The following is a 24,616-nucleotide window of genomic DNA, read 5'->3' as shown; positions in this document are numbered from 1 at the left end:
GGGAGCTGCCACGCAGCCAACCCAAACCTTCTGCGCGGGGCCGGGCTTTCTCCTTTCTTTGCCAACAGCTGCAGCAGAGGTGAACTGGGACATGGGAAACACCAGCTCCCTTTGGAGAGAGAAAAAAAATTAAGAAGCCCGTTTTTCTGTCCTGTCAGGTCTATTTAAGTATTTAATGAGGTGAGATAGTACCAATAAATTTAACATGGCACAATAACTCTGATGATGTGGGCCACAGACTAATAAGCTTCCATCCCAGGGACAGAAGAGTGATCTTGCCTTCGCTAGATCTTACCGGGTTTGATTGCTTTGTTCAGATATTAAAAAGGTTGAGCAAGGACTTTCAGGCACTGCCACAAATCCATGCGTATCCTCCCAGCCAAGATAGATTGAAGCCAGGCTGTGGAATACAAGGCTGTTTATTTTAATTGACAATTGAGAGGAGTGGAATAGGTGGAAGGTGGAGGGTGGAGGGGGGGTGAGGAGCCACAGGGGTCCCTGTGATTGGGTGGTTTGCATGTATTTTCCCTTTCTCTTCAGAGTCTACGGCAGACCTTCAAATTCCAGGAACGATACAATTGAGAGTCTGCTCCTGAGGCTTCAGAGAGTCTCTTTCTTGTGTGTCCTGAGTCAGGAGACGGGCCATTGACCCACGTGTCACCAGTAATTTTCATCCTCGCCTCCCGGGGAATGAGACCTGCTGTGGACATTTCCCAGCCACTTGTGTCCAGCCCCGAAGCTGGTCCCATTTTTGCAGTCTGTGAAGCTGGTCCCATTTTTGCAGTCTGTCCTCTCCTTCTGCAGATTGATGGGATGCACGATGGAGTCCTTTGAGGTCAGAGAACCACATGATTCACTTCTAATTCCCCCACAGCACCAAACACAGATCAGAACTTCTAAAGTGTCATATGCATATATTAGAGGGTAAGTGAAATAATTGTACATGGCATATGTGCGAACATTTTAAAGTTAACGTTTAGATATATTAAGTGTATTGTATTATATAAATATAACTAATGTAAGACGCTTAATTTCACAGATATTATTACTCAGGATAAGGCTAAGGTAGAACATAAGTTTAAAAATGAGTTACGTGGCTGGATGCAGTGGCTCATGCCTCTAATCCCAGCACTTTGGGAGGTCAGGAGATCAACACCAGCCTGACCAACATGGTGAAACCCTGTCTCTACTGAAAATACAAAAATTAGCTGGGTGTGATGGCACACGCCTGTAATCTCAGCTACCTTGGAGGCTGAGGCAGGAAAATTGTTGAACCTAGGAGGTGGAGGTTGCAGTGAGCTGAGATCATGCCATTGCACTCCAGCCTGGGCAACAAAAGCAAAATTCTGTCTCAAAAAAATAAAATAAAAATGAGCCACATTCAGATACACTATTAAATAAATAATGATATGGGGAGTATTCAAATGAGTAAAGTTTGAGGAACACTGTTTTAGCTGACTGATTGGTTAGCTATTTGGTCATTTGGTTGGTCAGTTATTGGTTGCAGATCAACAGATATTTTTCCCAACATTTTATTATGTAAGTTTTAAAGCACAGCAAAAAAAAAGTTGAAAGAACTATATAGTGAGCACCCATATACTCGCCTCCTAGATTCGCCAATTATCATTTTTCTATATTTATCACATAGCTGTCCATCGACCATCTAGCCATCTCTCATATCCCCCATCAATCTCTTATGTTTTTGGATGCTTTTCAAAGTAAATTGCAGACATCAGTGCAGTTCACCCTGAAACACTTCAGCATGCAAATCATGAGTCTTCAATATTTGCTTATGGTTATTTTTGTTGAAGAAAAATTTACATACCATGAAATGCACAAATCTTAAGTGTATCGGCTGAGTGTGGTGGCTCACGCCTATAATCCCAGCACTTTGGTGGATCACTTGAGGTCAGGAGTTTGAGACCAGCCTGGCCAACATGGCAAAAACCCATCTCTACCAAAAAATACAAAAATTAGCTGGGCGTGGTGGTGTGTACCTGTAGTTTCAGCTACTCGGGAGGCTAAAGTAGAAGAATCACTCAGGAGGTGGAGGTTGCAGTGAGTCAAGATTGCTCAACCACACTCCAGCCTGGGCAACAGAGTGAGATCCTGTCTCAAAAAGAAGAAAAAAATCTTAAGTGTAACATTCAGTGAGCTTTGATAAATGCATACCTTTGTGCAACCCAAAATCCTATCAAGGTGTAAAATATGACCATCAACCCCAGAAGTTTGCCTCATGATCCTCCCAATTAAACCCCACTCCTGCCCTCCAGAAGACACCACTGTTATTATTTTTTCACTTTATATTACTTTTGCCTATTATAGAAGTTCATATAAATAAAATAATTCAGTGTGTACTCTTGGTGCCAGTCTTCCTTCACAATGTAAGGCCCAACGTTTTTGAGATTCATCTGTATTGAGGCATGTATCAGTAGTTTGTTCCCTTTTACTGCTGAGGGGTATTCTTTTGTTTGTATCCATTCTCCTGTTGATGAACACCTGGGCTGTTTTCAGGTTGGGACTTTAATCAATCGAGTTGCTATGAATCTTCTACAAGTCACTTTATGGATGCCTGTCTTTACTTTTCTTGGATAAATAACTAGGAGTTGTATTGCTGGATCATAAGATAGGTGTATGTTTAGTTTTAAAAAAAAACTACCAGACCAGCTTCAAAAGTGTCTGTGTACTGCAACTCATAATGTATGAGAGTTACAGTTAATCCTCATCTTTGCCAACATTTGATGTTGGCTGTCATTTATATTTTAGCCATTCTCATGGATATGTAGTGGTATTTTATTGTTGAGTATATTTTCATGTACTTATTGGCCATTTGTAAACTTTCTTTAGTGAAGTATCTGTTCAATCTTTTGCCCATTTCTTGTTAATGTTGTTTGTCTTTTCATTACTGTGTTGTGCCAGTGCTTTTTTATTTTTATTTATGTATTTATTTATTTATTTACATTTTGAGATGGAGTCTTGCTCTGTCACCCAGGCTGGAGTGCAATTGCACGATCTCGGCTCACTGCAACCTCCACCTGCCAGGTTCAAGAGATTCTCCTGCCTCAGCCTCCCAAGTAGTTGGGACTATAGGCACATGCTACCACGCTTGGCTGATTTTTTGGCATTTTTTGTAGAGATGGGGCTTCACCATGTTGGCCAGGCTGGTTTTAGCACCCGGCCTTTTTGTTTTGTTTTGTTTTGTTTTGTTTTGTTTGAGATAGCTTCGCTCTGTTGCCCAGGCTGGAGTGCAGTGGCTCAATATCTCCTCACTGCAACGTCTGCCTCCTAGGTTCAAGCAATTCTCATGCCTCAGCCTCCCAAGTAGCTGGAACCACAGGTGTGTGCCATGACGCTCAGCTAATTTTTGTATTTTTTTAGTAGAGACAGGGTTTCGCCATGTTGTCCAGATTGGTCTCAAATGCCTAACCTCAAGTAATCCACCTGCCTCGACCTCCCAAAGTGCTGGGATTACAGGCTTGAGCCACCACACTTTGTTTTTTTTTAGGACAAGGTCTCACTCTGTCACACAGACTGGAGTGCAGTGACATGATCATGGCTCACTGAAGCATCGACCTTCCAGGCTCAAGTAATTCTCCCACCTCAGCCTCCCTAGTAGCTGGGACTACAGGCGCTTGCCACCAGACCTGGATAATTTTTGTATATTTTGTAGACACGGGGTTTTGCCGTGTTGCCCAGGCTGGTCTGAAACTCCAGGACTAAGTGAACTGCCCACCTCAGCCTCCCAAAGTGCTAGGATTACAGTTGTGAGCCACCACACCTGGCCTAGAAACTTTATAGTTTTAGCTTTTACTTCAGGTCTGTAATCCATCCCAAATTAATTTTCATATATAGTAGGGAACAAGGAAAAATTTTTTTCCTTATAAATATCTAGTTGTTTTCAGTAAAAATTGTTGCCAGCATGGTGGCTCACGCCTGTCATCCCAGAATTTTAGGAGGGTGAAGCAGGAGGACTGCTTGAAGCCAGGGGTTTAAGACCAGTCTGGACAACACAGCAAGACCCAGGCTCTATAAAAAACGAAAAAAAATTAGCTGCGCATGGTGGCATGTACCTGTGGTCCCAGGTACTCAAGAGGCTAAGGTAGGAGGATTGCTTAGTGACAGAAAGAGAGCCTGTCTCAAGAAAAAAAAAAAAAAAATTGCTGAAAGACTTTTTTCCCCCTTTATGGCTTTTGCACTTTTGTCAAAAATCAAATGACTATGTAAGTGTAGGTCTATTTCTGGGCTTTCTGTTTTGCTCCATTGATTGATGGATTTTTTTAAAACAGTCTTAGAATGTTAGAGCTTGAAGGAAACAAATATTCTTTATTGTTTTGTAAACTTTCTTAGATTACAGATCCCTTTAAGAATCTGATAAATATTTTGAATCATTTCTAAAGAAATTGCACATAGATATAAATGTTTGCATGTGATTTTAGAGATCATAGGCCTTTGAAGCCTTTATCCCAACACTCATATTTTATGAAAAAGAAAACTGAGGCCTAGAGAAGTGACGTGGTTTGTCAAAGGCTACAGACTTTAGCAAATGACAGAGCTAATGCTAAAACCCAGGGCCTTCTAATCTATTACACCAGCCTCCTCCAAAATGTGTATGTCACAGTCCCGATTCACCAAGAGCTTATATTTTAGTGAGGAAGTTAGACATGTTTACAGCCAGGCATAATAGAAGACATTACAGGATAAGAACCAAACCAGAATAGATTTGGGGTTATCAGGAAAGGCTCAGTGGAGAAGGGATGCTACAGGCAGGGTGCGGTGGCTCACGCCTGTAATCACAGCACTTTGGGAGGCTGAGATGGGCAGATCATTTGAGGTCAAGAATTTGAGACCAGCCTGACCAACATAGTAAAACCCTATCTCTACTAAAAATATTTAAAAATTAGCCGTGGTGGCACTCGCCTGTAATCCCAGCTACTCAGGAGGCTGAGGCAAGAGAATCACCTGAACCCGGAAGGCACAAGTTATAGTGAGCCGAGAACATGCCACTGCACTCCAACCTGGGATCTCAAAAATAAATAAATAAATAAATAAATAGGATGCTACGGTCTAAAACACTCTAGAATGAGCCAAAGCTCTGTAGTAGAATAGATTCAGAAAAGACTAAGCTCCTCAAAGCTAAAATCTGGGTCTGTGTACAGATGGAAAAATAGACATTGCATATTTATAAAAGGATTTGGAAGATCATAACGATACCTCTTACATTTTTTTCTGATGGGAAAACGGTGAAGAGCTAGAAAGAAACCTCCTACGAGTTTTTTGTTGTTGTTGTTGTTGTTGTTTTTCACTTTGTCCCTGAAGCCATCACTATTATAAATTGAAAACGCTGTGTTTCTGGGTGTATTTAGAAAGGCAGGCTGAACCATCCTCAGGGCAAAAAAAAAAAAAAAAAAAAAAGGGTAGGGGAGGCAGAAAACATTGAGCAGAAAGAATTCATAAGCTGGTATCAGCAGTCCCCAAACTGAAACATGTTTCTAAAATTTACTAATTGTGTGATCTTGCACAAGTCACATAACCTTTCTGACCTCTTGGTTTTTCACTTGTGAAATGAGATTAATTATAACACCGACCTCACTAGTTGTTGTGATGTGTCAGAGAAGTAAAATATGTGAAAGCACATTACCCTGTGTAGAAAACTGTGCAAAGGAAAGTGGCATCATTATTATGGAGTCACCGTGGGACCCATTTGGAGGAACCCACACACTGGTGCTGGGCACTGGCTCAGGGAGGCAACTGCTGCCAGGGAAACCCAAAGCACCATGCTTACAGCCAATCCCTGAACAATACCTTCCCTCCCCAAAGGCAAAGCGTTGGGTGGGAACTCCAACTGCACACATATGGACAGGCTTCATTTTTGACATTTCTCATTCAAGGCTGCCTTTGAAATTCTTTAACTCTGCCCTGTGTCTTGAGAGTGAGGGTGGGTCTGAGAAGGGGGGAAAAGAAAACCACATATTGCTATTTCTTTAAGCTATATTTACTTGATAAGTCAGGATAGAGTAGGTTATGTTGCAGTCACAAACGACCTCAAAGTCTTGCTGACTTGTAGCAGTAAGAGGTATTATTCTGTAAACAATACAGTACGGAATAGAACAGAACTAGGGAATCTCTTCTGTGTCTCCTCCCTCCACACCTACTCTAAGAGAACAGCTGCCATATTAAACATTACCAGTCACTGTAATAAAAGAAAAGAGAGTTTGGAAAGTTTTCATGTCAATAATAAAATGCCCTAGCACATGTGACTTCTGCTTACTACTCATTGTCACATGGCCATAGAGTGGAACCCAACTCTCAGGAGGGCAAGAAGTACAAGCCTGAGACTGGGTAATTTATAAAGAAAAAAGGTTTAATTGGCTCACAGTTCTATAGGCTGTACAGGAAGCATGGCTAGGGAGGCCTCAGGAAACTTACATCATGGAGGAAGGCAAAGAGGAAGCCAGCACATCCTGCACGACAGGAGGGAGAAAGAGCAAAGAGGGAGGTGCTACACACTTTCAAACAACCAGATATCATGAGAACTCTATCACAAGACAGAACCAGGGGGATGATGCTAAACCTTTAGAAACCACCTCCATGATTCAATCACCTCCCACTAGGTCCCACATCCAACACTGGGGATCACAATTCAACATGAGTTTTGGGTGGGGACACAGAGCCAAACCATATCACCAACAAATACTTAGAAAGTAGAAAACTGGGCCAGTCTCAGTGGCTCACACCTGTAATCCTTACACTTTGGGAGGCCAAGGTGGCTAGATCACTTGAGGTCAGGAGTTTGAGACCGGCCTTGCTAACATGATGAAACCCTGTCTCTACCAAAAAATACAAAAAATTAGTCAGGCATGGTGACACGCTCAGGAGGGTGAGGCATGAGAATTGCTTGAACCTGGGACGCAGAAATTGTAGTGAGCCAAGATGGTGCCACTGCACTCCAGCCTGGGCAACAGAGTGAGGCTGTCTCAAAAAGAAAAGAAAGAAAAGAAAGTAGAAAACTTGAAATAGGATAAATAACTTTTATTACTTCCCTCTTACATCCCCTGGACCCATTGTGCTGTTACATATTTGATGGCTTTGTATGTTCTGTTTCATCTTCTGTTTGGAATGCCAATATCTCTTCCTAGGAGCACCTATTCATCTTCTAAAACTCATTCAAACATCTCCTTCTCTAGAAGCCACTGCAGAACCCCTTATCACAGGGCCTCACAAGTGTAAATTTTTCTGTTTGTTTCCCTACGTCATTGAGGATGCCTTGAGGGCACAAAATAAAAGCTCATGCAATGGATGAATGGATGAATAAATGAATTATGCCCAAGATAACCTGATCTTAATCCCCCACCCCACTCAACCCCGTGAATGGCCCTGAATGTCCCAGAAGGAGAAAAGCAAGTTTTGCCACACCCTTTCCCGATTTCTTCACCATTAATAGTTAACATTTAGTAAGCACTTACTAAGGGCCAGGCACAATTAAGAGTGCTAATTATATTATCTAATTTAATCTTCACAACAACATTACAAGCTTCCTGTTCTAGAGATTATGTATTAGAGATTATAGTAATCAAGTTTAGAGAGCTTCAGTGATCTGCCCAACACTACACAGATAGTAAGAGAACCATGCCTGAACTCAGGTTTATCAGAGGCTAAAATCCATACTCTTAACTTCTCAATGTGGTGCCTCCACAGGTTACAGAAATAGGCCACTGACACATGTGACTCAGATTGTTCTACTTTCTGTAAGCACAATGCTGACAACAAAGACAGGAGAATCTCTCTGTCCATAGCCCCTAAACAAAAGTGTGCAAAGGTTAGAGAACTAGAATATAATAGAAGCCCCATCCCATTGTAGTTCCTTTTAGCCAGAGAGCCCACAGCAAAGCCCACCATTGAAACTGGCCTGCTCTGACCATGACAAGAGAAGACTGATATGAATAGTTCATTGAATGGAGATTATTTAGTCAGAGAAAAGAAAACTATGAGTGATTTAATAGATGTTGGTTGGTCACCAGATGTTCACTAAATCCACTGAGGATAAAAAAGACAGCACTTAAAATTCAGCTTGGGGGATTTCAATTAGGCAGCAAGAAGGCTTTCTCAACAGTAAGGAGTATTAAATATCTTTGACTAATGAGCAGTGATGGAATGCTTCTTTAAGTCTAGGGTCCTTATTCAGGGATTTATTCTTTTATGTATTTAGCTACTTACTCATTCACTCTTTCAGCAATCGTTTATTGGCTAGGCACTGTGGTAGGTACAGCTATCCCTTGGTATCTGCAGGGGATTTGTTCCAGGACCCCCAGCCCTAGATACCAAAATCCACAGATGCTCAAGTCCCTTATATAAAACAGTATAGTATTTGCATATAATCTACTCACATCCTTCCATGTACTTTAAATCATCTCTAGATTACTATAATACCTAATGCAAATACACACTGTATAAATAGTTGCTATACTGTATTTTTCATTTGTATTTTTTATTGTTGTATTTTTAATTTTATTGTTTTTTTTTTCCAAATATTTTTGATCCGTAATTAGCCAAATCCAGGAATGTGGAACCTGTGGATATGGGGGGTCGACTATACTAGAAATACAAATGTGAATGAAAACACTTCTGTTCTTCAGGCTCTCTTCCTGAAATCTTTTTTTCATGATGTAAAATTTCTTTGAAAGCTATACAACAACTCATAACACTTTAATGCAAACAAATTTTCCCATTTCCCAGGCAGGCCCTGGTTACCAGACTTGGTATATGTTGGTTGGATGGTAGAAGCTGAAGAGAAAGGGAGGGAAATTTGGGGGACTTAGGACTCTATTTGGTTTCCTATTGCTGCTGTAACAGATTATCACAAACTTAGTGGCTTGAGACAACACATACTTTCTTCGGGACTGAAGGTCAGAAGTCTGAAGTCAGTTTCACCTGGCTACAGTCAAGAGGTCAGTAGGACTGATACTTCTGGAGGCCCTGGGGGGAGAATCTGTTTCCTTGACATTTTCAGATTCCAATGGCAGCCTATATTCCTTGGCTTGTGTCCCTTTCCTCCATCTTCAAAGCTCATCATTCCAGTTTCTTCCTTCTGTTGTCCTATCTCCTAGTATCTTTGATTCTGACTCCTCTGCTCTCCTTTTACAAAGACTGTTTTATTTATACTGGACCCATGAAGATAACAAGATAATAATCTCCCTATCTCAAGATCCCTAATTTAATCACATCTGCAAATACCCTTTTGCCAAATATCCGATGACATTCACAGGTTCTGGGGACTAAGACATGGGCATATTTGTAGAACCATTATTCAACCTTCTACAAGGACAGAAGGCCTATTACAGCAACTTTACCTATGTGGCAGTTGTGCCCAGGACTGGCCTTGACCTTTAACCTTGCTGAGGTTATTATAAACTATGGGAGAAGGCCTCACCAAAGTCACACAGATGGTTGATGCTGGCAGAGTTACTGGATTTACCCAATGATATCACCAGTCCTGTGGGGGAGTTTAGCTGTTGGCCTGACTAAAGGCAGGGGAATGGACAAAATAATCTTTTCCTACACACTCTAGTTCTATAATGATGGTTGTTTGTTTGTTTATTTATTTATTTATTTATTATTTTTTGACTCAGTCTAACTCTGTCACCCAGATTGGAGTGCAGTGGTGCCATCTTGGCTCACTGCAACATCTGTCTCCAGGGTTCAAGCAATTATCCTACCTCAGCCTCCCAACTAGCTAGAATTGTAGACACATTCCACAACTCCCAAGTAGCTGGAATTACAGGCACACTCCACACCCAGCTAATTTTTGTATTTTTAGTAGAGACAGGGTTTCACCATGTTGGCCAGGCTAGTCTCGAACTTCTGACCTCAAGTAATCCACCTGTCTCAGCCTCCCAAAGTGCTAGGATTACAGGTGTGAGCCACTGTGCCCAGCCAATAATGATGGTTAATGTTTATTAAGACTTTAATATGTGCCAAGCACCATGCTAAGCACTTTGCATGTACTACCTTTCTAAATTAATTTTGTTTTTATCAGAGTAATCTATATACATGGTTTTACAAATTAAGTCGTACTAAAAGACTCATATCAACCAATAGGTCTACTCCTCCTTACTTCCTCAGTCCCACATAGGTAACCTCTCTCAACTCTTAGCAATTTCTACTGGCATTTACCTTTAACATTTTAAATAACATATTCATATTGCTATTTCTCAAGTTATCCATTTTAGACAGTTTCTACTAAATTCCTTTTATTGCAATTGAGAATTTTGTTCTCTAATACACTGCCACCTTCTTCCTACTATCTGTCCCCTATCCTTCTAGTGTAATTATGTCACATTTGGGGTTGAATCAATCATCTGTGTTTATATTAAGATGACTGTGTAAGTATTGCTCTCTGCTGAGCCAGGTTGTCCAAATCCATGCATATCCAAGTCCCATAATCAGCCCTGAGCAACCTGCCTGTATGAAAAGTCGACCCTCCATGTACATGGGCTTCACATCCTGCAAATACTATATTTTCAACCAACGTTTAGTTGGAAAAAATACCTGTGTACAAATAGACCATGGAGCTCAAACCTCTGTTGTTCAAGGGTCAAATGGACTCCTCACCACCACTAACAAATACTCCAATTGATCTATCGCCTAGCAATAATTTTTAAAACATTTGTATTCATCAGATAATCTATTCGCTTCTTTTCTCCTCATGATCCTCCGCAGAGTAGAATTCTACATTTTGCTCTTGAGGCTAGAAGCAGGCTGCTTCCCCAAGACGGTTTATACCATCTTTCTACACTAGATGCCCCAAGGCCCCACACCATTGTATCAGACCTGAGATTTGAACCCAAGTTTGTCTAAATCAAAATTCCTCATCCTCAACTGCCATCATATATGGCTTTTATAAGTTAAGAATTTGAAAAAGTGGCTATAATGTTTGAGTAGGACGTAGTTCTACATAAAAGTAATTACTGCTGATGGCTGCATTGCATTTGAACTCTATCTTTATACACACTTTCAAAACAGACAACAGTTCTCAAAGTGCTGGGACCTGCCTTCACACCTGGGAGAAACAACATTCAAACAGGGAATTTGTTTTTTTTTAATCTTGCAGACATTTCCATGTGGGTTTGTTGACACTTTGGGAATTGGGTGGCTGTGGCTGTGGGGTTTTGTTTTGTTTTATTTTGCTTTTGTTTATTTTGTCTTTCTTCCTGATTTATTTTCTCTAGTTGTTCCTGAGGTCTGGGAAGACTCCCAGTGGGCATGTAGCCTGCCAACCCCAGGGACAATATAGCTTCTATCTGAACGTATACCCTTCCATCCATGGACCCCCACTCCTTGCACATACCTATCCACACATACATACACACACACATACACACACATTCATATACACACACTCTCTCTCTCTCAGCCCACAGCTCCAACCCTGCTGAAGAAAAGAGTCTAGTCCGTGTTACAAAATATGAGTCTCATCATCCCATTTGGACTGGAATTATGAGGATGAGGGACACAAGGAAGGGGAAAAAGGAAAGGAGATATGGGTAGACTTAAAGGTGTTCCAAATATTCCTCAATGCTGTTTTGCATCTTTTCCTCTTCAATTCTCCCAACTCCTCTACAAACACAGACATCCACCATAGAGAAGTTAAATTACCATCAGATTTTACTCTCTGCCTAGGTGAAACCACGAGTCCCCCAGAGGCTATAAATCTTTTCAGGAGCAATGCTCCATTGATCCAGTTCCACTAAAATGGTCCTGAACCATAGCCCTCTTTCCTACTTTCTCCCCTTCTCTTTTTTCCTTTTTCTTCTTCTTCCTTTTTTTTTTTTTTTTTTCCCCAGAGTTCCACTCTTGCCCAGGCTGGAGTGCAATGGTGCTATCTCGGCTCACTGCAACATCTGCCTCTCAGGTTCAAGCGATTCTTCTGCCTCAGCCTCCCCAGTAGCCGGGATTACAGGCACCTGCCACCACGCCCGGCTAATTTTTGTATTTTTAGTAGAGATGGGGATTCACCATGTTGGCCAGGCTGGTCTCGAACTCCTGACCTCAGGTGATCTGCCTGCCTCGGCCTCCCAAAGTGCTGGAATTACAGGTGTGAGCCACCGTGCCCAGCCCCTCCATTTTCTTTTTTTTTTTTTTCCTCACTCTCTCCCTTGTTTCTCTGGTGCTTCTTCCAAAACAAAAAACAAAACAAAAAAACAGCCACCCTCTTGTTTATCTGTTTGTGTTCTGTGTGTGGAGCTCAGGGACCTCCCAGAATAGTTTATTACGGCTTTTCTGTTTAGCTCGACTGCAATATAGCAGAGGTAATACAATCATGTCTCAGCTCCATATGGTCTTGGAGGCTGACAAGCAGAACAACCTCTGCTTTGTTTGTGTTTTACTTATGGTGTTATGTGAGCCGCGTGGGGCTGGTGTGCTAGGTTCCTCCCGCAGGACAGATCAGAGAAGGAGCCAGGCGCCATGTTGTCGCTCCCCACCCCCTTCCACTACCACGCACACAAAACATACACACACACACACACACTCCACAACTCGGGGCATAGTGGAGATAAGGGGGGATGATCAACCCCAGAGAACATTAGGGACACACAGGAAAGGTCGTGTTGTGGGGAGGCGGAGGGTGAGAAGAGGAAAGTGAAGGAATATTTACAGAAGCATGCTACACGTCTTACTATAGACACTTACGTAATTCTCATACAACTCTTTGGAATATATATTGTTGCCCTATTTTCTCTTGGAAAAACCTGAGATCAGTAAGCTATCAGGCCTTTTCCTCAAGTGATACACCTGGAATTGAATGCTTATTTATTTGATCCCCAAACTCACACACAGTCTATTACAACCTTTTTATCTACAATGTGGGGCTGCAGGGGTTGGGGAGGGGGAGTCTTACAAACTCTTCTAGGCAAAGAGCATAGATGCTGTAGATGATGAAAAGGATAAACCACTACGCTCCCAAACTTGAAACACAACGTGGTTATGACAGTTCTCAGGGGCTTAGTGTCACCTTTATCCACATTCCAATCAGGCATGGGCATTCCTGGGCACTGGAGCCAGTGAGGTACTGTATCTTAAAAGCATTTTCAAAACAGATTTCGGTACAACATACTTACTAGGTAATATCTTCATTGCTGCAGTTACGTTAATGAGGTTTTACCTAAAAACGCAGAGAGGAAGATTCAGTGGGGATGAGTTAGGTATATATTACAGCTGGAATAATGGAAGACCCAAGCCACAAGTAATTGTTGTACCTTCAAGGTGCTTAGGTGCAAAAAGTTGCAGGGAAGCATATATTGGACAGATTCACTGACCATATAACCTCATTTTTCTAGACAATTCCAATTCCATACATTCTCTCTAACAAAGAGAACCAATGACAAGTCCTGGATATTCCAAACTGTTGGCATCTAAACCATATGAAATGATGACAATAGCTAACATGTGTTTCATGCTTTCTAGCTGACTGCGATTCATACACTATCTCATCTATTCCATGCAGATCCTCATCTATTGACCTGTGATGCCAATGCCTTTAGTAAACTGTACCCGGCGCACGGAGGTGATTACTAAATATTTGTTGAGTAGATCATCACTGCTGCTTTCTAGACTAGAAAACTGACCCACAGAGAGGTTTCATAACATGTTTGGCATCACACAGCTGATGAGGGGTGGGGCAGGAAGGTGAGCCCAGGCTAACTGCCCCTGCCACTTGCCTGCTGTCACTACCCAGTACAGAAACCTCATCCTATTGCTTCCCCAAGGCTCCCACATTGGCCTTCCCACCTGAAAGCAACCCCAAATCTTTCATTAGATTATGCGATCCAATGTCAAATTTGAAATATAACACTGTACTACATGCAAAACATGGCAGGGGATGCTGGGAGAGTTAAAGAAGCACTAAGTGGTGAGACCCCGCTCCCAGAGAGAAGTAAGGGGTCTCACTGGAGGATACTGAAAACAGGGCCGGAGCAGTGGCTCACGCCTGTAATCCTAGCACTTTGGGAGGTCAAGATGGGTGGATCACTTGAGGTCACGAGCTCGAGATCAGCCTGGCCAAGACGGAGAAACCCCATCTCTACTAACAGTACAAAAATTAGCTGGAAATGGTGGCACGTGCCTATAACCCCAGCTATTCAGGAGGCTGCAGAAGGAGAATCACTTGAACCTAGGAGGCTGAGGTTGCAGTGAGCTGAGAACGCACCACTGCACTCCAGCCTGGGTGTCAGAGTGAGACTTCATCTCAAAAAATAATAATAATAAATACTGAAAACAGCCTGTGCCCTGGGCACCACCATTTGGAGAAACCCAATGGTGGCTCTTGATCAGTCTGGGCCTTGAGAAAGGACTGGTAGGGAATCTGTTATCAGAAGAGGGAGACCAGCCCTCAGGAAATATGGTCCCAGTCAGGAACAGCTGTCTTACCCTTCCTCTTCCAGCCTCAGGCCTGAATCACACAGAGCAATCTTAGACTCACATTGTGTTGAGCGGCAATAATTAGTTTTAGTGGTAGAAGCTGTGTGGCATGCAATGGTAACATACATGGGGCAGCCCTTAAGTGCTAGGGGCTTGATCATACATTGATCCATTTTCTTGACCACTTGATGAGATCAATTTTATGAAGCCCATTTTGCAAATGAGAAAACTGATATATTAGAGGTGAAAAATCAAAGTTACATAAATAGCCAGCATCCAAATAGGAATAAGTAATGTTATGGGTAGCCTTGAAGAAGACAGATTTAAAAAAAAAAAAAAAATCATATGCTTGGGGGTTTAATTGTGGGAGAAAGCAGAAAAGGAGGGTTGCGCTCTTTACCTTGGTAACAGTAGAAGGTTACAGGGTGGGTGATATGTATATGAGCGTCTGTATTTTTTAGTACAAGCTAATTGAACCACCTGATTTTCCTCCACCATCTGTCTCCCACTCTCACTATCATCCTCCCCATCCACCCCCAGCAGCAGTCACTATAGCAGCCTGGAGCCCAGAATAGCTCCTAAATTCACCAAAGCCGAGAAGAAATGATCTTGTACTCTACGTACCCCTGTCAAGGTGGCCCTAAAAACAAGGATGCCTAGCCATTCATTAATTCTACAAATACTTAATTGAATGCCTATTGTATGCCAAGTGCTTTTCTAGACATCAGAACAGACGAGTGAACAAAGCACACACAAAAAATCCCTGCCTTCATGGAGATTATGTTCTGCCAAAGAGGTTTCTAGTGCTCAAAATTGTCAGTCCATTCACCTTCCTAAGAGAAAAGTCAATCCATGGAGGATCCCAGAGATCATGATAGAAGTCCTAAACTGAGCTTCACAGTCCTAAGCTCCTCAAAGGAGACCTGTGGTCACATCCATCCAGCACCTGCCCTTCCCTCATCAGCCTTTTGTTCCAACAGTGAAAGACAAACAGGGGTGAGCTACTCCCCTAAGGCAAACCCCACCCCACCTGCGCCTCAGGCCCCCCTCTCCAGATCCTGCACTCCGAGCCCTTGCTTTTTCATTGGTTTGCATCATAAATGTGTAATGCCAGGCTAAGAAAAGCACCCAGCCCAACCCGCTCTGCCTTGCATCCATAACAACCTTATCAAAGGGTTTTTTTCTGAGCACAGAGAACAGAGGGTCCTCCAGGTTTTGATTCATAGCAGGTGAAGGCTGGATGTGCTGAAAGCTGATTGAAATCAGCGAGGTCAACAAAATACAGCTGAGAGTGCACAATAATTGGGAGAGAAGCATCGCTTCCTTGTTTTTTTGTGATCCCCTGCACTTTCAAGCTCCCACTTCTAAAGGAAAGTCTTTGTCTTACACACTTTATTGCATTGGTGTGGGCTTTATTTTATAAACTTGGGATTTTGCTGACCCACAATTTCCTCTCCTTTTGTCCTGTAACTATCTAGATATTTTGAGGTGGGAGGGTGGGGGTTGGAGACTGAAGAGGAGAGGCTTTAGGACCCTCTGGGTTTTCCTGCCTCGAGGAACCCCCTCTCATGCATGTGTACGCAAGCACACACAGACACACACACACACACACAGACACACACGCATGGACACACACGCATACACCTGCAAGCCCTTCCATTTTGTTTCAGGAGAGGGGAGTCTGCCCTATAGCCCTACAGTCTTCTCATGCTGATAGGAGTAGTTTTGCCAAACAATTCTAACTCATTCAAGGGCAAGTGACTGCATTCTAACTAAAGCTTAAATTCTCACATACACATATTCTTTCTCAATGTCGTGTGTGTGTGTGTGTCTGTGTGTGTTTCTCTTCCTTTATGGAGGTTCTGCCTGAACTGAAAGTTACCTGAAGGTAGGGGTTTTGTTTGTCTTGTTCAGTGTTCAAGAGAACTTAGCACAGAGCACAGCGTGTGGTTGAGAATCAATAAATATTCATTGAATGAAAGAAGGCTCACTGACACTGAGTGTTACCGCTCCAAGTCTCCTGGGCCTCTGCTCTCTCTTCAGGGCAAGAGGAATCTATAGGTGAGCCTTGGCCTTCCTCAGAAAACTGAAAACCATCATGCGGCCACTGCCCAGAGATGAGACTGGGACTAACGCAGGACCTTGGAGAATACTGGTAGTGTGGCAAGGACTTAAATGGAAAAATGACATTCTTGAAACTGTCACATCAGAAAGTGTTTTCGTTAGCTGAGCTTCGTATATTGGAAGGTGGTGCTGGTTTGGAGTCTTGACTAGGCTGGCCTAGAGAATTTTATCCACTGGATTCAATCCCATAAGAAGGAACTCATTATCCTGCTTTCCAGAGTTAATGATTGTTGTTCCATCTCATTCTCTGCCCAAAGATGTTTTTGTCTATTTTGAGTACCTCCCTGTGAGAACAAGGCAAAATTCCTTAATCTCTGTCACATAGCTGAGCTAGAAAAGTCCTCACGACTACCACATAACCGAAGAGAACAGTAGCAGTAAACACCAGAAGTGTATTTCTTCTTGGATTGAAATCCTTTCCTGCTGGCTTCAATGGAACCCCACGGAAGGGGAGAGGAGACTTCTTCCTCACAGCAGAATGCTCATGTCCACATTTGTAGATCCAGAAGAGAGAAGTTGGATCAAGAAGTCTATACAGTCAGTAACAATATTAGCCAGATTGGCAGCCTATTCTGCTATCATCTCTCACGTGGGTCACTGAAACGGCCTCCTAAGGGGTCTACACCTGTCTACCCTTCAAACTGATGCCCTAGCAAGCCTCTTGTAAAAGAAATAGGACAGATAATAACAAGAGTTGGCGAAGATGTAATGAATTAGAACCTTTATACATTGCTGGTGAGAGTGTACAACAGTGCAGCTGTTTTAGAAAACAGTCCATCAATTTCTCATAAGATTGTTAAACATAGAATTACCATATGATACAGCAATTCTACTCCTAGGTATATACCCAAAAGAAATGAAAACCTAGGTCCACACTAAAACTTGTATATGAATATTAATAGCAACCTTATTCACACTAGCCAGAAAGTGGAAAGAAACTAAATGTTCATCAACTGATGAACGGATAAACAAAATGTGGCATATCCAAAACAATGGAATATTATTTGGCAATAAAAAGGAATGAAGCACAGTTAAAACATGGAGAAATAATTATGTTAAGTGAAAGAGGGCAGTCACAATAGGCCACATATTGTAAATGTGCTTTCATTTACAAGAAATATACAAAATAGGTAAAGCTATAGAGACAGAAAGTAGATAAGTGGTTATGAGAGAGGAGAAAGAAAAAAAGCAGGCAGGCAGTTAGGGTGGGTCCTCAGTTGAATATTTTCAAACAAAAAAACAGCCTGCAGGCACAGATAAGGGAACTTGCACAGGAGGGCTTGCTTAAGACATGTCCACAGCTGCACAGATAAGAAAGGCTACACAGGTGACTTGCCTGGAAATGCCCACAATAGAAAATTCCATCCCCTGACACATGTGTGGTAAGGGGAACAAAGCAATATGGAGTAACTCTAGCTAAGGGCCGGCATGTGCATTAGGAGGATGGGATGGAGCTACCAGAAATTTGTACCTTATGCAAATGAGGCACCAATCCCTCATCGGTTTCCTTTAAAAGCCTTTGCATTCAACTGTAAAAATGGCAACCCCCTTCCAGGTCCCTTCTCAGAAGCAGAGAGCTTTCTTTCACTTCTGAAACTTTCACCTCAACCTCACTTTTTGGTGTCCATGCTCCTGGTCGTGAGACAAAGAACTCCGGGTGATACCTCACAATGAGAGACTGCTACATCATGGTGCACAGGGGAGACTGTAACCGTTACCTAGAGCTGGAGAGAGATTGGGGGAAGAGGGGGTGGGTGTGCTTACCATTAAAGGGTATGAAATGCCTTTTGGGAGTGATGAAAATGTTCTAAAATTGATTGTAGTGATGGTTGAACAATTCAGTGAGTATAGTAAAAACCACTTAATTCTACATTTTTAAATAGGTGAATTGTGAATTATATCTCAATGAAACTGGTACCCCCAAAAAGAAAAAAAAAAATTAAACCTGCTCATTCCCCTACCAAAGTTTTCTGCTGGTTTCTCATCACCCAAAAATAAAGCCCAAGGTCCTTGGCCCGCCACAAAACTGTCCCTTGACAATTTGGCCCCAACCCGTTTTCCAGCTCATCTTCCTCTCTTCTTACCATGTACCCCAAATGCAGAGCTTTTGAGTTTGCTCTGTTCCTGAACACACCATGCTGTGGCTGCCACAGGAGTCCAGGCCTTTGCATTGTGTTCTTGTCTTCTGCAATGCCTTTTCTTTGATCTCTATCTGACAAATGCTGATTTATTCTTCAGGATCCAAGATGAGCATCACCTGTTCTATGCAGCCTTTCCCAGCTTTCCCAGGAAGAGTGTGTCTCACTCCTGGGCTGCCACAACACTCTGTTTATAGTCTATTTTTGTGCTTATCACATTTTATTTTAATTGCCTGTCTGCATAGTACCTTCCCCAGTAGCCTGGACCATGGGCACTTCAAGGACAGAATCTATAACTTATTTATCCTTGTACCCTTCTCTCCACCCCACTCCCACCACATGTGATTAAATGTATAGGAGAGAAAGAGAGAGAGACATGTATGCACACCTTAGACTCCAGCCTTTAAAAAGTAGTTAACAAATGTTAAGAAGGGAGAAGGAAAGCAAGTGAAAGAGGACAGTCTCTGGCATTGGAGAACTAGGTTTGATTTCATCCCACTCCATACTGGCTGAGCAACCTTGGTTAAAACTTAACCTCAGTCAGGTGTTCGAGACCAGCCTGGCCAATATGGTGAAACTTCATCTCTACTAAAAATACAAAAATTAGCCAGTCATGGTGGCACACAACTATAGTCCGAGCTACTCAGAAGGCTGAGGCAGGAGAATCACTTGAACCGAAGAGGTGGAGGTTGCAGTGAGCCGAGATGGCACCACTCATTGCACTCCAGCCTGGGTGAGAGAGTGAAACTCCGTCAAAACAACAACAACAAAAACACTTAACATCAGTTTTCTCTGGTACAAAAGATGGTTCGCTGGGCCATTTGTGTTCAACGCATTAACCCCTACAATGTCGCTTTGAAGGAGGTACTACTTCAAAGTAAGAAGCTCAAGGTCACACTCCTAGCACCCTAAGTGTTCCACGTTCAGAGGTTCCACGTTCAGAGGTTTGTGTCTCTGACCCCAAGGCCTAAGCTTTCAATCTCCTCAACAATCTGCATGTCATAAGCTGATAGTTGCTACCTATTATTTAACTTTCTTCCAACTATCAGAGGACCCTGCAGGCAAACAGCGCCAGGTTCCACTCTCCCTTGACGTGAACTGTATTCGGTTCAAAGTGCTCTCTGCCTCTCAAACTCAGTTTACTACCCTGGGGATTTCCAGAATGTTACCAAGAGGCAAATGCCTGCCTGAAACTTCCATTCACTGCTCTCCACCCAGCCAGAGCTCACCCATTTTTTAGGACCCAACTCAAATTCAATGTCCTTTAAGACATCTTCTTAACTCTTTTTTGTATTCTTCAAGGTCTTACATTCTGAACCACTTATTTTAATCACACATCTCTGTTTTATTTTATTTCTATTTTTATTTTTATTTTATTTTATTTTATTTTATTTTTTGAGATGGAGTCTTGCTCTGCCACCCAGACTGGAGTGCAGTGGCACAGTCTTGTCTAACTGCAAGCTCTGCCTCCCAGGCTCACACCATTCTCCTGCCTCAGCCTCCCGAGTAGCTGGGACCACAGTCGCCTGCCACCACTCCCAGCTAATTTTTTGTATTTTTAGTAGAGACGGGGTTTCACCATGTTAGCCAGGATGGTCTCGATCTCCTGACCTCGTGATTCACCGGCCTCGGCCTACCAAAGTGCTAGGATTACAGGCATGAGCCACTGCGCCTGGCTGACCACACATCTCTAAACTTCACCTTCCATTCACAGACAAAATTGTCCATTTATACCCCTACTCAGGTCTCCTTCCTGCCCAGTTATTTGGTGACACCCTGTGATATGAACTCCATCCTCAACACTCCATTAGAGCTACATTCTCGCTGTTACCTACAACCCTACCTCTGTGCCAGATTAAATACATTTTTCAGAGCTCTTCTGCCTCATCCCCTGCAGCATTTTACAGCATTCTCTCCTCCCTCCGCCTCCTCCTGGACACACTGGGCTGCCTTCTTCACTGGCCTTCCCAATCCCCACTCCCTATTCCCTCACTCCTTTTCATCACTGGGCCTGCCTGAGGCTCAGGTGGGTCACTTGCTTCTCCAGCCTTCACATCTTCTTCCTTGAAGTGTGACATCTCTCATATCTCAAGCAGTAGCCCTGACTTCCTTCCTTAGCTCCAGTTGAGTGTCTCCAACTGCCTTCTGGGCATTTCTACTTGAATGCCTCACTGTCACTCAGCATTTAATGTGTCTAGATCCTGGAAGTGCTATTAATACTTATGTACAAAATGAGCTGTGGATACCAATATCCTGATGAACTATAAAATACCTCTCCCATTGTTCTACACCCCCACCCCAACCGGGTCCCTATCAGAATGGCACATGAATTTGTTTATCCCACCAAATGAGTCATTGAGAGCTCTGAGAAGAGAATGTTCACATACCACACACTGCCTGAGGTATTAGGGCCTGGATTTGTCACCAGGACCCTTGCAACTAATAGTCAACCCATTATCATGTACTGCCTGTTCTGTGCCCAGCACTGTGCTAGATGCTTCTAGAGTACAATGATGATTCCTGCGTAAAACCTATCATTAAACAGATTACAGCACGTACCTTCTTAAAAATAGCATAGTATAAAACCACACTCATCATCTTCCCCCACAGTTAACAATCATTTTAGTCATCCATGTTTATGACAGTGGGGGGTCCCCCCCTCATTACTTCTTCCTCTTCTCCATGCTTTCCCCCAAATCTGATCAATTCCAAATCCTGCTAGTTCCTGTGGGGGCTCAGAAACTGATACCACAAAATATGGTACTTTGTCATGACAAACTGAGGAAGGCTCAAGGTCTCTCTGACCTTCCCCCGACCCCTAGCCCCAATCGTCTCTCCCAAAGCCCTTATCTAAGGCCCAGACCCATCAAAAGTAGCAATAGTTTTTTTCTTCCTCTCCCTCTAAGACCAAGAATATCACCGCACCTGAACAGACCCTTTCTCAAGATTATGTACAAGTTGATCTCTGCTCCCTGACCCGTTCATTTAGTAATCCCCTCCACAGAATTCTTCTCTCTCCTCTCTCTTATAACCTATTTTGCCAGGATGTTGTATAAGCTTCTGATCTACCTTGAGGGGTGGGTAATTATTCGGTGATCCTTCCTGTGAATACTCTGTGCCTACATTAAATAAATTTGTATGCCTTCTCTCTAATTATTCTACCTTTGGTGAGTTGATTTTTCAGAGAACCTTCAGAGGACCCAGGAAAAAGCTCTCCCTTGATCCTTACATTCCTATTCCTTACCCATTCACCCTCATTCTTTCTGTCTCTGCCTCGGCACATACATTTAGGTCTCCATGATTTTATGATGTGGTCTCCACAATGAGGCCTTTCCTCTGGGAGCCTTTCTACCTCTTTCAATGGGTCTCTCAGAACTTCCAGATTAATTCTCTTAACGCGCCCATTCTAGGAACTCACTTCCTTGTTCAAAACTGGCATTTCCTACAGCAGTTTTCATAACATTATGGAACCTCAAAGTCAGAAAAAAAACATGTGGGTCTTTGAGTCAAAACACCTACCCATTGTTGTCTTCCCTTCCACAACACATCCTCCTTTTCATTCAGGAATGAGAAACACTCAACCAATCCATTCCATGATTGCCCTGATTGTTACAAAATCCTTCTCTCGTTGACTTGGCTCTCTTATTTCTACCCACTGGTTCAAATTATCCATTTTTACCTCCTCCTAGCTCCTTCATTACTTTGTTACAGTAGGTAGTTAGGGATGAGCAGGGCGGGAGAGAGCCCCCTACCACCAGGAATGTCAGGTGACCATCAGGTGATGGTCAGGTAGTTGTTAGCTGTCTAAAGTAATAATTGGTTACAGCCAATGCCAGGGAAAGGCAGTTTCTCAATAGATAGAAAAAACCTGAAACTGGGGCCAGGCACAGTGGCTCATGCCTATAATCCCAACACTTTGGGAGGCCGAGCTAGACGGATCGCCTGAGGTCAGAAGTTCGAGACCAGCCTGGTCAACATGGTGAAATCCCATCTTTACTAAAAGTGTAAAATTAGCCCGGCGTGGTGACGGGTGTCTGTAATCCCAGCTACTCTGGAAGCTGAGGAAGGAGAATCGCTTGAACCCAGGAGGTGGAGGTTGTAATAAGCCAAGATCATACCACTGCACTCCAGCCTGGGTGACAGAACAAAACTGTCTCAAGGCCAGGCGCGGTGGCTCAAGCCTGTAATCCCGGCACTTTGGGAGGCTGAGACGGGCGGATCACGAGGTCAGGAGATCGAGACCATCCTGGCTAACACGGTGAAACCCCGTCTCTACTAAAAAATACAAAAAACTAGCCGGGCGCTACTCGGGAGGCTGAGGCAGGAGAATGGTGTAAACCCGGGAGGCGGAGCTTGCAGTGAGCTGAGATCCGGCCACTGCACTCCAGCCTGGGTGACAGAGTGAGACTCTGTCTCAAAAAAAAAAAAAAAGAAAAAGAAAAAACTGTCTCAAAAAAAAAAAAAAAAAGAAAAGAAAAGAAAAGAAAATGCCTGAAACTGGTCATCAGCAAAGCTACCCAACAAGATCTCAGGAGTTGGGTGAGTGGGCACAGGCATGCATGCCAAGAGGCAAAATGGCAGCATTTAACTGGTATTTGACCTTCCTTTAGGAACACTGGACTAGGAAGAACGCCTACAACTCCAGTAAACACACTGTGCAAGCTCCCCTCCCAAGCGCTGGCAGGCCACTGAGTACGTGGTCATCCCACCCCAAGGGAAGAATCGGGGAGAAGTAATCCAAGACCCCAGAAGTATGCCAATGTATAAAACCCCAAATCAGGCCGGGCGCAGTGGCTCCCACCTACAACTCCAACACTTAAGGAGGCTGAGGCAGGTGGATCATCTGAGGTCAGGAGATGGAGACCATCCTGGGTAAGGTGGTGGAATCCCATCTCTACTAAAAATACAAAAAATTAGCTGGGTGTGGTGGCGGGTGCCTGTGAGCCCAGCTACTCGGGAGGCTGGGGCAGGAGAATTGCTTGAATCCGGGAGGCGGAGGTTACAGTGAGCTGAGATCATGCCCTGGGCAACAAGAGCGGAAACTCCATCTAAAAAAACACAAAAAACAAAACAAAAAAACAAATCAAAGGTCAAACCACGCACTTGATCTCTCAAGTCACCCGCTTGGCTCTCTTCCAAGTGTACTTTTCTTTCATTCTTGCTCTAAAGCTTTTTAATAAACGTCCACTCTTTCTCTGAAGCTTGCCTGGGTGTCTCCTTCTGCCTTATGCCCCTCGGTCAAATTCTTTCTTCTGAGGAGAACTGAGGTTGCTGCAGACCCATGCAGATTCGCAGCTGCTAACAACTTCATTCTAGTTCCCTAATAGTCCAGGGTGCTCCTGGTGCTGTAACTCAACTCCACACAGCCTCCTCACCTCCAGACCAGCTCTTGTCCACCCCGTCCCCATCTACTGGGCAAAAAAGGAAAAGTGCAGGAGTTTGACAAGGGAAGTGTGCTGGCTTGCTCATGCTCCCTCTTTTTGAAGATGTTTGATGTATGTGCGTGTGTTTTGTGTATTCACTGCAGCTGGTTCAGTTTTCTGTGTTCACCTAGTGTTTCTGGAGGACAGCATCGTGCATGAGCAAACGTGAAATCTGCTTTATGCTCATATTGTTCAGCATATCAATCACATTGGAGCCACTATACATGTCATTGCAGACAGCTCCTCCAGTCATTTGCCGTGGCGCACATGTGCACACGTGTACACACACACACACACACACACACAGAGTACATCAAGAGCAAAATGGCAGCATTTAGAGAATAGACCCATAGATTAACACTAAAATAATGAAAAAGTTGAGCGTGTGTGTTCGTGTCACTGTTTATCACAGTTTTGGTTGCCATCTTGCTAAATATGCTACACTGCTCAGAACACTCCAGAACAAAGCTTTGGCCCAAATTAGAGCAGGTTGAGAAACCTTGCTGTGAACCTACT

General features: G+C 43.2%; 1 long non-coding RNA gene across 1 annotated transcript; it reads right to left on the bottom strand.

Moving 5' to 3' along the window:
• Positions 1 to 445: 445 nt before the first annotated feature.
• Positions 446 to 18,445, bottom strand: LOC117080833. Its single transcript, XR_004435971.1, has 4 exons — positions 18,011 to 18,445; positions 13,116 to 13,159; positions 8,215 to 8,311; positions 446 to 828 (listed from the first exon to the last, which is right to left on the bottom strand). It is a non-coding gene; the product is annotated as an uncharacterized LOC117080833 (long non-coding RNA).
• Between the last annotated feature and the right edge of the window lie 6,171 nt (positions 18,446 to 24,616).

This window comes from Trachypithecus francoisi, unplaced genomic scaffold (assembly GCF_009764315.1).
Source record: "Trachypithecus francoisi isolate TF-2019V2 unplaced genomic scaffold, Tfra_2.0 Lachesis_group8, whole genome shotgun sequence".
Classification (NCBI taxonomy): Eukaryota; Metazoa; Chordata; class Mammalia; order Primates; family Cercopithecidae; genus Trachypithecus; species Trachypithecus francoisi.
The sequence above is the reverse complement of the archived record's forward strand: the minus strand, read 5'-3'. Positions and strand labels throughout refer to the sequence as shown.